The following is a 15,345-nucleotide window of genomic DNA, read 5'->3' as shown; positions in this document are numbered from 1 at the left end:
CTGGAAGTTTTTTAATCACAGTTTCAATTTCAGTACTTGTTATTGGTCTGTTCATATTTTCTATTTCTTCCTTGTTCAGTCTTGGAAAGTTGTACCTTTCTAGGAATTTTCCCACTTCTTCTAGGTTGTCCATGTTATTAGCATATAGTTGCTTGTAGTAGTCTCTTATGAACCTTTGTATTTCTGTGGTGTCAGTTCTAACTTTTCCTTTCTTATTTCTAACTTTATTTATTTGAGTCTTTCTCCCTTTTTTTCTCGTTGAGTCTGACTAAAGGTTTATCAATTTTGTTCATCTTCTCAAAGAACCAGCTTTTAGTTTCATTGATCTTTGCTCTTGTTTTCTTCATGTCTATTTCATTTATTTCTTCTCTGAGCCCTGATGGTTTGTAAAAGGAAAAATGGCAGTGGGGAGTGGAGAATCTCAGTGAATCATCAAGGCAGGAGTTTGGGTTTTGCATCATTGTCCATCAAGTGATGACTGGATGACTCTCTCTTCAGATGTTATCTTGCCCATGTGACCAGTCTGCAAGAATCCTTAGGGGCTCTTGGGGGTAGAGAGCTAATCATTCTTTAGCTACTTAATTCTTCATTCTTACTTCTTTTTATCTAGGAAAAGAATCAACAAGTTAGACAAGGCATGGTGTGCAGTCAGGAGAGCATAAGTCAAAAGTTAGTTTCAATTGCTTAGTAATCTCATTCCTATAGTTAGGTTTTTAAGGTTAGAGGGGGACAGAAATGGGTAAACAGGAAAGGGAGAAAAGATCTGCTTTCAATGGAGGCATGTTCTCCCCATAAGGAAGGTGGGTGGGTTGAGTTGGGGAAGTGACTGCTGGGTTGGACCAGCATTTCTGCTTCAGAGCAGTCATTATCTTTAACAAGTTCATGTTGCCTGCAAATTTGGTAAGCCCTCTATATTTTTATGCAGGTCATGTATGCTCAAGTTCGCCTATTCATTACACACACACACACACACACACACACACACACACACACACACACACACACACACTCACACTACTGAAACTGTTTTAAAATACTACTATGCCCCAAGCAGTTATAGTTCCCATTTTGTTCACACAAAATAACCGTTTAATAGGCTTTATTATGTCCACTTTATAGATAAACTTCAACTTAAAAAAAAAATAGCTACTCGCCTGGGTTCTCCTAGCCTAGGATCAAAGTTGGCATTAGAAAATCAATTTTCAAGGCTCCTGTTCCCTATTTATTCTACTTCATTATCCTGGCTCCCTGATGATTGCTGGAAACGTCTCTCTGAGCTGATCTATTGATTGGAACTCTGAATATGTTGCTTGTCTTCCCCACCCCATCCTCACCTCTAGCCCCCGTGGCCTAGCTTTGTCCTGCAGTCCCCAAGGCCCCCGTCTGCCCGGCTCTCCCTAGGGCTGTAAACTTGGCCAACCTGTGTACCCCATGAAGCAGAACCCAGAACCTATTTCCAGCACTGCTGAAAGGTTGAGTGAATGGAGCACATTCATCGAGCACAGGTCACAGGTAGAAGGTGAACCAATGACAAATGAGTGAAGATGTAACACTACTGCAAGGACGCCAGCTTTGTCTCTTTCCTGCCTCCCCCACCACCTGGTTTCCACCTCAGCTTACCAGGCTTAGATCCATGGCGGACTTTTAAGGCTTGGTGATGTCTCACCCTGTACTGCCCGAGTAAAGCCTCTGCACATCCTCAGGTCTGCCTCTCAGAAAATGTTTTAAAAGAATGTCAAGCACCAATTACTCTAAGTACATCCCAGACACCTCGCCTGTTCAAATTGTTCTGTTGTACAAAATCAAATACCGTTGAATTTGAGACGAGTAGAGCATGGTTATTTTTTCATAGAGAGTGGAATTTAAGCCTGAGAGCATCGCACAAGTAACTCTTTTGCCACAGTGTGTTAAGTCTAATGAAAATCCCTGCTGTTTTCTTGATTTCTCTTTTCCAATTCCATGCATAGATATTCAGTGGATTTGAAGTTGCCATGAATTTCTTAACTGCTATTCAAAAACAAAACAGAACAAAAAAGAGTTAAAACCAAAAAACAGCATTTCTGTTGTGAAGAAAAAGATAAAACCAACCTCTTTTCCATAATAGAAGTTACAAAAAATGGCAATCTGTCCGTAGAGTGCCCCAAAACTCATTTTTCTGTGATAAAAGTGTCAATGTTCACTCTTGTGACTTAAAAAGGGGGGTGGGCATGTGTAAGTAGGGGCTAAGAATGTCACAAGTCTGCTTGGTAAGCAGCACAAACCGGTCTTACACTAAGCCCCACGGATCTGGCACCCAAACTAAGTCCTCACACTCTCTGCCTGAAGGAAGAAGGTGGCACACTTTCGGAAATGGAAGAAAATCATCAGAAACTGGTCCTGTCAACCTAGTAGGTGTTTGGATGGCTCTCTCTTTTCCTATGGAAAAATGTTTGGAGCCAGGACACAAGGTTTTCACATTTTAATGGTGGTGCTCATAGGTAACTCACTCTTTTCTTATTACTTGTATAAGGTAATTGGTACCATTGTTAGAGTTTTTAAGATGTTTATTTAGCAACTACTATTAATGCTATATTAGATATTACTATCAACTGAAAATTAGAAGTTTTGAGGAACAGAAAGTAATGAGTAAAGGAAATACTTATGCAAGGAGTCCTTGGACTTTAATTTTTTTCTTGATTTCTATTTATTAAAATTAAAAAAACACCTAAGTCAATTAAAATAGAGAAAGATGAAACTTCTATGTATATAGGTTGTTTTTAGAAATAATATTCTGATAACTTCATTAACCATGACTTTAAATAAAGTAGGAATATAGCAAGGTCATTTTAATAGCCCATGATATTTATATTAAACATAAAGTCTCTGTCCTTTTTATCCATTAATATAATTTATTCTGATGTAAATATGGGATATTCCAGGTAATAGGACTTTTCCCTATCCTGATTATTTTTTGAAATACAATCTTATCATAGAATCATATATGCAAATAAAAGAATTTTAGAAAAATAAAAGGAGTGACCCTTTTGAATTAAATGAATTGACTTCACATAAACAAAATAACAGTCAGCTTCAAGCAATCCACTTCTTACTATAAATACATGGACATAAATAACCAATTCATTGTCAACTAAAATACCCAATTAAGAAGCTGAATGACACAGGTAATCCCACAAATATTGCCTAATCCTTTTAATCTTGATCGACAGCAGATCTTCTTTGCCGAGCCAGTCAAATAGCCAATAAAAGAAGTTTCAATCTTTCTTCCTACTTTAGTTTTCTGGGTCCATCAAATAAATATGTCTAACCTTGTTTTATGATGGAGATGTCAATAGAACAGATTTTAAACAAAGTAAAAGCATAAATTACTGTGTATCATTCTACTTTTAATATCTAATTCTTATTTTCTTCAGACTATTGACCGAAATACGGGCTTTCTCTCCTTATTTTTTTTTTTTCCTCCATGAAGGTAAAATTTAAACCTAGTTTCTCTGTTTATATTTAAAGAAAATACATAATCAAGTGATTGATAGTTATGTTGTGAAAGATTAAATATATAAATTTTAGGAATTGCAAGATAAAATGCAGTAAGCCAACGTAAAGAAAGTATCACCCTCTGTACTTATTTGCTGACCAATGATAAATAAAAGGGTACTGTAAATTATAAAGGAATAAATATCTGATGCTAGGCCCTAATAATCTTAGGTGTGGACAATTTTAACAACTGTCTAGCATGTTCCTGTCTCTGGTTTCTTCCCACTTCACTCTGTTACAGATCCCTGTGGGATTGGTCTTTACAGGAAACCACTTTGGTCTTCCATCCAACAACTACCAGTTTATTCCCCACGGCCTTCCAAAAATAAATAAGTAAACAAATTAATTTTTAAAAAATAATTTAAAACTCCCTAAATTCCAGACCTTCTTCACTCTGGCTACATTTACTCTTTCTGACTTGCTTTTTCTATGTAAATCCTCCATCCCAACTAGATCGCCAAACGCACTGTCACCTCAAAATGGCATATGGTTTTCCATGAGAGAGTTTTTGTGTATTCAGTTACTTCTGCCGATCTTTGTCATACTTGAAAACCTATCTAAAATCCTATCACTACAAAATCTTTGAGCCCAGCCCAGCCTGAAGAGCTCTCTGTCTCTCTCCAGAGCAGCTGTGGTTCATACAATTCATTTGGAATCCATTATACACTGTTCAGTGTTATCTTGATTTACACTATCATTTAATTTTTGACAAATTTGTCTTGCTTTTCCATTAAACTCACTGAGGGCAAGGACCAGTTTTTATTCCATGTTATCCACAGTATTCTACATGGTAGATATGTAATGAGCATTTGTTTATTGATGGAATTTAAAATTTTGAGTTTTCTTAAGATTTGTGATGATCTCTTATTCAGTGCTTTTTCTTTAAAACTTGGCTAAATCTTCTCTAATGTTCCCTGGGTTTGATCCTCACATATTTTCCATACACTCATTGAGAACCTGCTGTATACAGTGCATTTTCCATATTTTCAGTATATTTCTGTATTTCCATTATGCTGTAAGCATTTTGAGGTCAGCTCTGTCTCTTCTGCTTTGCGTGTCTTACAATCCTCTGTGAGGGTCATGTACAGAGTAGGGGTTTTGTAAATTTAAGAAAACAGTAGGGCTTCCCTGGTGGCGCAGTGGTTGAGAGTCCGCCTGCCGATGCAGGGGACGCGGGTTCGTGCCCCGGTCCGGGAGGATCCCACGTGCCGCGGAGTGGCTGGGCTCGTGAGCCATGGCCGCTGCACCTGCACGTCCGGAGCCTGTGCTCCGCAACGGGAGAGGCCACAACAGTGAGAGGCCCGCGTACCCCCCAAAAAAAAAAAAAAAACACCAAAAAAACAGGAAATTAAAGTTTCAACTAAGAGGTCAAAATATGGTTGCTGTCAGGAACCAAAGTGAATTATGAGAGACTATAGTGCAGAATGTCAAAATGATGACAGAATTTAGGCTTTTGAAATGTTTGCTCATTTCAAGTGTACGTGAAAACTCTTGAGAGGCAGTTTTGTTTTGTTTTTAAGAGTTAATTTTAAATTTATTTTTGGCTGTGTTGGGTCTTCATTGCTGTGAGCGGGCTTTCTCTAGTTGTGGCGAGCGGGGGCTACTCTTCGTTGCGGTGCACAGGCCTCTCCTCGCGGTGGCTTCTCTTGTTGTGGAGCACGGGCTCTAGGCACGCGGCCTTAGTAGTTGTGGCACGTGGGCTCAGCAGTCATGGCTTGCGGGCTCTAGAGTGCAGGCTCGGTAGCTGTGGCACCCCGGGCTTAGTTGATCCGCAGCATGTGGGATCTTCCCGGACCAGGGCTCAAACCCGTGTCCCCTACCTTGGCAGGAGAATTCTTAACCACTGCGCCACCAGGGAAGCCCTTGAGAGGCAGTTTGAAGGAGTGAGTCTGTGCAGAGTTTTCTCTGGAGACTTGCTGCCGTGCCGAGCTGTAGCCCAGCCCTCAAGTGTAGGGTTGGGAGCTACATTGTAACTCTGAGTGGGAGCAGATTCAAGGAGACTCCAGTCTCACCTAAATTTGGGGAGAGAGGGGGAAGGGCAACTTAGACTACATTCTCCACCTACCTGAGGAATATAAAAGGTTTTTAAGGAAGTTTATTGTACTTAAGAGTCTGTACCATTTGTGTGAGAGGAACCGAAAGAGGGTTCACATTTGTTTTAAAGCTTATACCCCTTAACCATTCACAACTCTGCTACTTTTATTTTATCTTAGAAAGAGATGTCAATATAGACATATTTCAGGGTTAATAAACTTAACTTATCACAAAGATTTTTTTTACAAATGGAGCTGTAAGGTTATATTTGTAAATAACCCTCTTAAAATCATCCAACATCCTTACAACAAACTTTTGCTGTTGTAACTGCTAGAATTACCAAAAAAACATCTGTGGGGATCTGACCTGAGACCATACTTCCTCTCCCCCACCCCTAGCCTTTAAAGAAATATGTGTTTTTCTCTAGAATGATTCTTAAATAGTGTCTGCATTTTTTTAACATCTTTATTGGAGTATGATTACTTTACAATGTTGTGTTAGTTTCTGCTGTATATCAAAGTGAATCAGTTATACATATACATATATCCCCATATCTCCTACCTCTTGCGGCTCCCTCCTTCCCACCCTCCCTATCCCACTCCTCTAGGTGGTCACAAAGCACCAAGCTGATCTCCCTGTGCTATGTGGCTGCTTCCCACTAGCTGTCTATTTTATGTTTGGTAGTGTATATATGTCCATGCCACTCTCTCACTTCGTCCCAGCTTACCCTTCCCCCCTCCCCGTGTCCTCAAGTCCATTCTCTACATCTGCATCTTCACTCCTGTCCTGCCCCTACGTTCTTCAGGACCTTTTTTTTTAGATTCCACATATGTGTTAGCATACGGTATTTGTTTTTCTCTTTCTGACTTACTTCACTCTGTATGACAGACTCCATGTCCATCCACCTCACTACCAGTAACTCAAGTTCGTTTCATTTTATGGCTGAGTAATATTCCATCTTCTTTATCCATTCATCTGTCGATGGACACTTAGGTTGCTTCCATGTCCTGGCTATTGTAAATAGAGCTGTAGTGAACATTGTAGTACGTTACTCTTGGAATTACGATTTTCTCAGGGTATATGCCCAGCAGTGGGATTGCTCGGTCATATGGTAGTTCTATTTTTAGTTTTTCAAGGAACCTCCATACCGTTCTCCATAGTGGCTGTATCAATTTACATTCCCACCAACAGTGCAAGAGGGTTCCCCTTTTCTCCACACCCTCTCCAGCATTTACTGTTTGTAGATTTTTTGATGATGGCCATTCTGACTGGTGTGAGGTGATACCTCATTGTAGTTTTGACTTGCATTTCTCTAATGATTAGTGATTTTGAGCATCCTTTCGTGTGTTTGTTGGCAATCTGTATATCTTCTTTGGAGAAATGTCTATTTAGGTCTTCTATCCATTTTTGGATTGGGTTGTCTGTTTTTTTGATATTGAGCTGCATGACCTACTTGTATATTTTGGAGATTAATCCCTTGTCAGTTGCTTCGCTTGCAAATATTTTCTCCCCTTCTGAGTGTTGTCTTTTCATTTGTTAATGGTTTCCTTTGCTGTGCAAAAGCTTTCAAGTTTCATTCGGTCCCATTTGTTTATTTTTGTTTTTATTTCCTTTTCTGTAGGAGGTGGGTCAGAAAGGATCTTGCTGTGATCTATGTCATAGAGTGTTCTGCCTATGTTTTCCTCTAAGAGTTTTATAGTGTCTGGCCTTACATTTAGGTCTTTAACCATTTTGAGTTTGTGTATGGTGTTTGAGAGTGTTCTAATTTCATTCTTTTACATGTAGCTATCCAGTTTTCCCAGCACCACTTACTGAAGAGACTGTCTTTTTCTCCATTGTATATTCTTGCCTCGTTTATCAAAGATAAGATGACCAAGTGTGCGTGGGTTTATAAAGGGCTTTTTATCCTGTTCCATTGATCTATATTTCTGTTTTTGTGCCAGTACCATACTGTCTTGATTACTGTAGCTTTGTGGTATAGTCTGAAGTCAGGGAGCCTGATTCCTCCAGCTCCGTTTTTCTTTCTCAAGATGGCTTTGGCTATTCGGGGTCTTTTGTGTTCCCATACAAATTGTGACATTTTTTGTTCTAGTTCTGTGAAAAATGCCATTGGTGGTTTGATAGGGATTGCACTGAATCTGTAGATTGCTATGGGTAATATAGTCATTTTCACAATGTTGATTTTTCCAATCCAAGAACATGGTATATCTCTCCATCTGTTTGTATCATCTTTAATTTCTTTCATCAGCGTCTTATAGTTTTCTGCATACAGGTCTTTTGTCTCTTTAGGTAGGTTTATTCCTAGGTATATTATTCTTTTTGTTGCAATGGCAAATGGGAGTGTTTTCTTAATTTCTGTTTCAGATTTTTCATCATTAGGGTATAGGAGTGCAAGAGATTTCTGTGCATTAATTTTGTATCCTACTACTTTACCACATTCATTGATTAGCTCTAGTAGTTTTCTGGTAGCATCTTTAGGATTCTCTACATATAGTATCATGTCATCTGCAAACAGTGAGAGCTTTACTTCTTCTTTTCCAATTTGGATTCCTTTTATTTCTTTTTCTCCTCTGCTTGCTGTGGCTAAAACTTCCAAAACTATGTTGAATAATAGTAGTGAGAGTGGGCAACCTTGTCTTGTTCCTGATCTTAGTGGACATGGTTTCAGTTTTTCACCACTGGGAACAATGTTGGCTGTGGGTTTGTCATATGGCCTTTATTATGTTGAGGAAAGTTCCCGCTGTGCCTACTTTCTGGAGAGTTTTTGTCATAAATGGGTGTGGAATTTTATCAAAAGCTTTTTCTGTATCTATCGAGATGATTATATGGTTTTTCTCCTTCAGTTTGTTAATATGGTGTGTCACATTGATTGATTTGAGTATATTGAAGAATCCTTGCATTCCTGGGATCAACCCCACTTGATCATGGTGTATGATCCTTTTAATGTGCTGCTGGATTCTGTTTGCTAGTATTTTCTTGAGGATTTTTCCATCTATATTCATCGATTATATTGGCCTGTAGTTTTCTTTTTTGTAACATCTTTCTCTGGCTTTGGTATCAGTGTGATGGTGGCCTTGTAGAATGAGTTTGGGAGTGTTCCTCCCTCTCCTATATTTTGAAAGAGTTTGAGAAGGATAGGTGTTTGCTCTTCTCTAAATGTTTGATAGAATTCGCCTGTGAAGCCATCTGGTCCTGGGCTTTTGTTTGTTGGAAGATTTTTCATCACAGTCTCAATTTCAGTGCTTGTGATTTGTCTGTTTATATTTTCTATTTCTTCCTGTTTCTGTCTTGGAAGATTTTGCTTTTCTAAGAATTTGTCCATTTCTTCCAGGTCGTCCACTTTATTGGCATAGAGTTGCTTGTAGTCATGTCTCATGATCCTTTGTATTTCTGCAGTGTCAGTTGTTACTTCTCCTTTTACATTTCTAATTCTGTTGATTTGAGTCTTCTCCCTATTTTTCTTGATGAGTCTGGCTAATGGTTTATCAATTTTGTTTATCTTCTCAAAGAACCAGCTTTTAGTTTTATTGATCTTTGCTATTGTTTCCTTCATTTTGTTTTCACTTATTTTTGATCTGATCTCTATGATTTCTTTCCTTCTGCTAACTTTGGGGGTTTTCTTGTTCTTCTTTTCTAATTGCTTTAGGTGGAAGGTTAGGTTGTTTATTTGAGATTTTTCTTGTTTCTTGAGGTAGGATTGTATTGCTATAAACTTCCCTCTTAGAACTGCTTTTGCTGCATCCCATATGTTTTCGGCCGTCGTGTTTTCATTGTCATTTGTCTCCAGGTATTTTTTGTTTTCCTCTTTGATTTCTTCAGTGATCTCTTGGTTATTTAGTAGTGTATTGTTTAGCTTCCATGTGTTTGTATTTTTTACAGTTTTTTTCTTGTAATTGATATCTAGTCTCACAGCGTTGTGGTTGGAAAAATTACTTGGTACAATTTCAGTTTTCTTAAATTTACCGAGGCTTGATTTGTGACCTAAGTTATGGTCTATCCTGGAGAATATTCCATGAGCACTTGAGAAGAAAGTGTAATCTGCTGTTTTTGGATGGAATGTCCTATAAATATCAATTACATCCATCTCATTTAATGTATCATTTAAAACTTGTGTTTCCTTATTTGTTTTCATTTTGGTTGACCTGTCCATTGGTGAAAGTGGAGTGTTAAAGTCCCCTACTGTTATTGTGTTGCTGTCCATTTCCCCTTTTATGGCTATTAGCATTTGCCTTATGTATTGAGATGCTCCTATGTTGGGTGCATAAATATATACAATTGTTATATCTTCTTGCACTGATCCTTTGATCATTATGTTGTGTCCTTCTTTTTCTCTTGTAATAGTCTTTAGTTTAAAGTCTATTTTTTCTTATATGAGAATTGCTACTCCAGCTTTCTTTTGATTTCCATTTGTATGGAATATCTTTTTCCATCCCCTCACTTTCAGCCTATATGTGTCCCTAGGTCTGAAGTGGGTCTCTTGTAGACAGCATGTATATGGGTCTTATTTTTGTATCCATTCAGCCAGTTTATGTCTTTTGGTGGGAGCATTTAATCCATTTACATATAAGGTACTTATCAATATGTATGTTCCTATTACCATTTTCTTAATTATTTTGGGTTTGTTATTGTAGGTCTTTTCCTTCTCCTGTGTTTCCCACTTAGAGAATTTCCTTTAGCATTTGTTGTAAAGCTGGTTTGGTGGTGCTGAATTCTCTTAGCTTTTCCTTGTCTGTAAAGTTTTTAATTTCTCCAGTGAATCTGAATAAGATCCTTGCTGGGTAGAGTAATCTTGGTTGTAGGTTTTTCCCTTTCATCACTTTAAATATGTCCTGCCACTCCCTTCTGGCTTGCAGAGTTTCTGCTGAAAGATCAGATGTTGCGCTTATGAGGATTCCTTCTTTAACTCCTCCTGGAGTTAAAGTTTAACTCCAGAAGATCCTTGTATGTTATTTGTTGTTTTTCCCTTGCTGCTTTTAATATTTTTTCTTTGTGTTTAATTTTTGATAGTTTGATTAATATGTCTCTTGGTGTGTTTCTCCTTGGTTTTATCCTGTATGGGACTCTCTGCACTTCCTGGACTTGATTGACTATTTCCTTTCCCATATTGGGAAAGTTTTCAACTATAATCTCTTCAAATATTTTCTCAGTCCCTTTCTTTTTCTCTTCTTCTTCTGAGACCCCGATAATTCGAATGTTGATGCGTTTAATGTTGTCCCAGAGGTCTCTGAGACTGTCCTCATTTCTTTTAATTCTTTATTTGCTCTGCAGTAGTTATATCCACTATTTTATCTTCCAGGTCACTTATCCTTTCTTCTGCCTCAGTTATTCTGCTATTGAGTCCTTCTAGAGAATTTTTAATTTCATTTATTGTGTTGTTCATCATTGTTTGTTTGCTCTTTAGTTCTTCTAGGTCCTTGTTAAATGTTTCTTGTGTTTTCTCCATTCTATTTACAAGATTTTGAATCATCTTTACTATCATTACTCTGAATTCTTTTTCAGGTAGACTGCCTGTTTCCTCTTCATTTGTTTAGTCTGGTGGGTTTTTACCTTGTTCCTTTATCTGCTGCATATTTCTCTGTCTCCTCATTTTGCATAACTTACTGTGTTTGGGGTCTCCTTTTCACAGGCTGCAGGTTCGTAGTTCCCATCGTTTTTGGTGTCTGCCCTCAGTGGGTAAGTTTGGTTCAGTGGGTTGCGTAGGCGTCCTAGTGGAGGGAAGTGGTGCCTGTGTTCTGGTAGATGAGGCTGGATCTTGTCTTTCTGGTGGACCAGACCACATCCAGTGGTGTGTTTTGGGGTGTCTGTGAACTTAGCATGATTTTAAGCAGCCTCTCTACTAATGGGTGGGGTTGTGTTCCTGTCTTACTAGTTGTTTGGCATCGGGTGTCCAGCACTGTAGCTTGCTGGTCATTGAGTGGAGCTTGGTCTTAGCGTTGAGATGGAGCTCTCTGGAAGAGCTCTTGCCGATTGATATTACGTGGGGCCAGGAGGTCTCTGGTGGACCAATGTCCTGAATTCAGCTCTCCCACCTCAGAGGCTCAGGCCTGACACCCAGCCGGAGCACCAAGACCCTATCAGCCACACAGCTTTTAGGAAATCTGAGGTCTTCTGCCAGCAATCAGTAAGTGTTGTATAGGAATTGTTCCACATGTAGGTGTATTTTGAGGAATGTGGGGAGGAAGGTGATCACGTCTTACTCCTCTGCCATCTTGAAGGTCCTCTGTCTGTCTGCATATTTTAATAAACTGCTAGAGACATTATATGTATGCCATTACAAAAGTATTAGGAGGCCTGTGTATTCTACTGTTTACTATTGTACTAACCTGCACAAAGTTCATGCATTTTTAGTGCATTTTTCTCTTCTTTCTAAACTCAGTATTCTTGTGAGCTAACATTTCCTGAATGGTTTCTTCTCTCCTCCCTCCCTCCTGCCTTTTCTTCTCCTTTTTTTTTTCCTTTCATCTTTCCTTCTCTTTCTTTCTTTTTCATAAACCATCTTATCTATTTTTAGGTGTTTCAGTTTCTTAAAATGTGAACTGTTTGGTGGTCTGCAATTTGGCCCTCTAATGACTCTGGGCTTTCATGGCCTGTTTTTATCTGTACCGCATGATTTTATTTCATCAGAACTTCATGTATTTGGACAGTAGTAAATGACACAGAGTCTAAGCAGTTCTAAAAAGTCTTTTCAAAAAAAAAAATGATGAAAGGGTGTGACTGCTCACTTGGGGCAGCAGGAAAGAGAGAGAAGGAAGTGGAATTGCTGCTGGGCTGGGCTGGGCAGCAACCATGCTCCCCTCCACCTGAAGGGCAGAGGCCCGAGGACCTGGGGTCCTTGGGGAATCACAGGAGGGGTGTCAGTCAGTGGTCAGTGTAAAACGGGTCCTGGTCCCCCTCAGAAGGCACAGGAAGAGCAACAGACAGAGTTGATGATGTCAAGTAAACCTTAGGAAACCAATGAGGAAGGGGCTGGGGGAGCAACAACGTGAGAACAAGGCCTGCTGGCTGGAGTCTCAGCCGGAGCGATGGACCAGGGGGCTCCAAGGACCCCACAAAGAGCCCCGGGATAAAAGTCACCTTGAAACACCTGCCAGTCTCAGAGAGAGTGGAGCCATCTATCACCAGCGCCAGTCAGGGGAAACTTTCTGAACCCTTCTGACACTCAGGCAGGAGTCTGGAGGTGGAGAGGGGAGGGGAAAAAAGAAGGGGGAACCCTTCCTGGTCCTTTTTCAAGACAGCCTGAAGTCGACCTAACAGACAAAGAAAAAAGATTCAATTCCAAAGTGCACTGAAACTTACACTTCTTACGACTGGCCATCCTACTCATTATAGGTCTTTAAAATGTGATCTTAAGACTATTATTAATCAAGGCTGAACAGAAAAGACTTGGGGTCTGTGGGAGATTTTATCCCCCATTAAATATGTTTAAAGGCACAAGGGGTGGGAAAAAAAAGAGTTTTTCTTCAATTATAACTCATGAGCTGTTCAGCATTCCTCTTAATTAAATGCTTACGGATTGATTTTTGTGTGTTTTCAAAATCCTGTGAAAATCAAATTTAAGTAAACTGTCTTCTAATACAAAAGTTTGAACTTTTCGTAAGTTCAGTTAAATGAAACTTGCATTCTAACATTCCTTTAAAATATAGCCTGGGGGCTTCCCTGGTGGCACAGTGGTTGAGAGTCCGCCTGCCGATGCAGGGGACACGGGTTCGTGCCCCGGTCCGGGAAGATCCCACACGCCGCGGAGCGGCTGGGCCCGTGAGCCGTGGCCGCTGAGCCTGAGCGTCCGGAGCCTGTGCTCCGCAACGGGAGAGGCCACAACAGTGAGGCCCGCATACCACATAAAATATAGCCTGTAATTTCTGTGTCAGTTCTGTTACCTATGAGGATGATTATAGATCACATACATCAGTTTGATTTAGTTTTTTCTACTCATTTTTCTACTCATCCAGCTTTTTATAACACACATATGCACAGCATTGTGCAGGGACTGTGGGAGACTCTAAGATTATAGCACGTTCCCTCCTTTCACAGAGCTTAAAATACTTTTGGATTAACAAAGATTGTATTAAAGTAATCCAAGTAAAGTAAAATATAAGTACAGGGGGGTCCAATCAAGGGTCTAAATGTATGGTACATAAATGGCTGTGGGCAAAAATTTAACCACTGTGCCACCAGGTAAATTTATCTCAAAATAGACACAAAAAGAGCACTGTGGGCTCTGGATTAGATCAGGTTAAATGCAGGATAAAAATTTTAATCACCTTACAAAGGTCATCATTAATCAATTCATACAGAAATTAATTACCGAGTGCCAAACGTGAGCCAGGCATCGTGCTGTGGTTTAGACATACGTTGGTAAATCAAACAGCTTCCCTTCCCTCGTGAAGAGCATGATCTAATGAGATCCCAGCCCAATATGCTGTCCAGGTAAATCTCTCATTATGTAAAGTTAGGCAATTTGTGGGTCATTCTGTATGCCCACACTTTCTAAATAGTCTCTCTCAATGATAACAGTGCTATTTGACTTTGTCATGCCAGGGTAATTTCTTTGGTTATTACTTTTTAATTACAACCAACACTTACTGAGAAGCCACTTACATATTAAGCAATGTTATGAGCATCTTATGTGTCTTTACTCACTTAACCTTTAAAAAGCCCTGTGATGCAGGTACTATTTTTAACCCCATTTTATAGATCAGAAGACCTAGACACAAAAAATAAATGTAACCTGCTCACTGCCTAGCTGGGATTCAGATCCAACATTATCAATGTAGGAGCTTTTGATTAAATTTAAGAAGCACACATTTAGGCATGGAGTTAAATGGGAGAATAGGACAGACATGTTAGTAATAACAAAAAACAAGAATGCACTAAATTATCAATTAAAAATCAGTGTCAGATTGGATTTTAAAAACCAGATTGTAGAAGTGCTTTGGAGTTTAGACGCCAATCTTTCTAAGCCTCAGTGTTGTCTGTGAAGGAGAGCTAAGCCTATCTGCCTTGAAAACCTCGGGAGATTGCTGTAAACACAAACACATAACGTGGATGATGGTGCTGTCGAAGCCACAGAGTCCTATACATGTGTCCGTTTTTGTTAACACTATTTGTTCATTTGAACTTCATTTGAAAGCAATAGCCATCACTCTTAAAAAGTGTTATAGTTCTTTCTGTTACCTGGATTAAATGAATTCTAACAATTCTCTAATTAGATACCTTTTTTTGACTTAGAACCAGGAAAAAGAGTAAAAGAAAGTAAACAAACTAGAAACCGGAACTTGTTATTGGATAGATTTCATGGTTTATATTAGACTTCTGGCGAGAAGGTTATGGGACCTTCCATTCTCCTCAGAAGCCCTCCACAGAGAGAGTTGTCTGGACTGTCTGTGTGTCTAGGGATTATGGGGAGGTGCAAAAAATGGAGAAGGCAGATCGCTGTTTCCAAGTAGAATAGAGTGAAATTAGCAGCCCAGGGCAAGATACTATCTGGGAATTAAGTCCCCAAGTAAATAATTTGTGTCTAGCATTGCTCCCAATAGCAGTCTATTTCTCTCTCCTTTAAAGAAATTTTTATGATATTCAGTGTCACATATGTATGTGACAATGATAGTTTGAGTCAACCACTCTTTTTGGCAAATAACCTATTTCTAGAGGGAGGGTTCAAGGTTCACCATGCCTGCACTTCTGTGCGCCATGCATATGCAGAATGGTAGAGTCCGTGTCAGCTCTTCCGTCTCTATTCACATTTCACTCTGTTACAGTCCCGCGCCTGAGCCAGCTCTG

At 39.4% G+C, this 15,345-nt stretch overlaps 1 protein-coding gene across 2 annotated transcripts in view; it reads left to right on the top strand.

Moving 5' to 3' along the window:
- Positions 1 to 15,345, top strand: part of CRB1 (crumbs cell polarity complex component 1) — a 280,936-nt gene that overhangs the window by 209,281 nt on the left and 56,310 nt on the right. The window lies entirely within an intron of this gene.

The sequence above is a fragment of the Kogia breviceps genome, chromosome 1 (genome assembly GCF_026419965.1).
Source record: "Kogia breviceps isolate mKogBre1 chromosome 1, mKogBre1 haplotype 1, whole genome shotgun sequence".
Classification (NCBI taxonomy): domain Eukaryota; kingdom Metazoa; phylum Chordata; class Mammalia; order Artiodactyla; family Physeteridae; genus Kogia; species Kogia breviceps.
The sequence above is the reverse complement of the archived record's forward strand: the minus strand, read 5'-3'. Positions and strand labels throughout refer to the sequence as shown.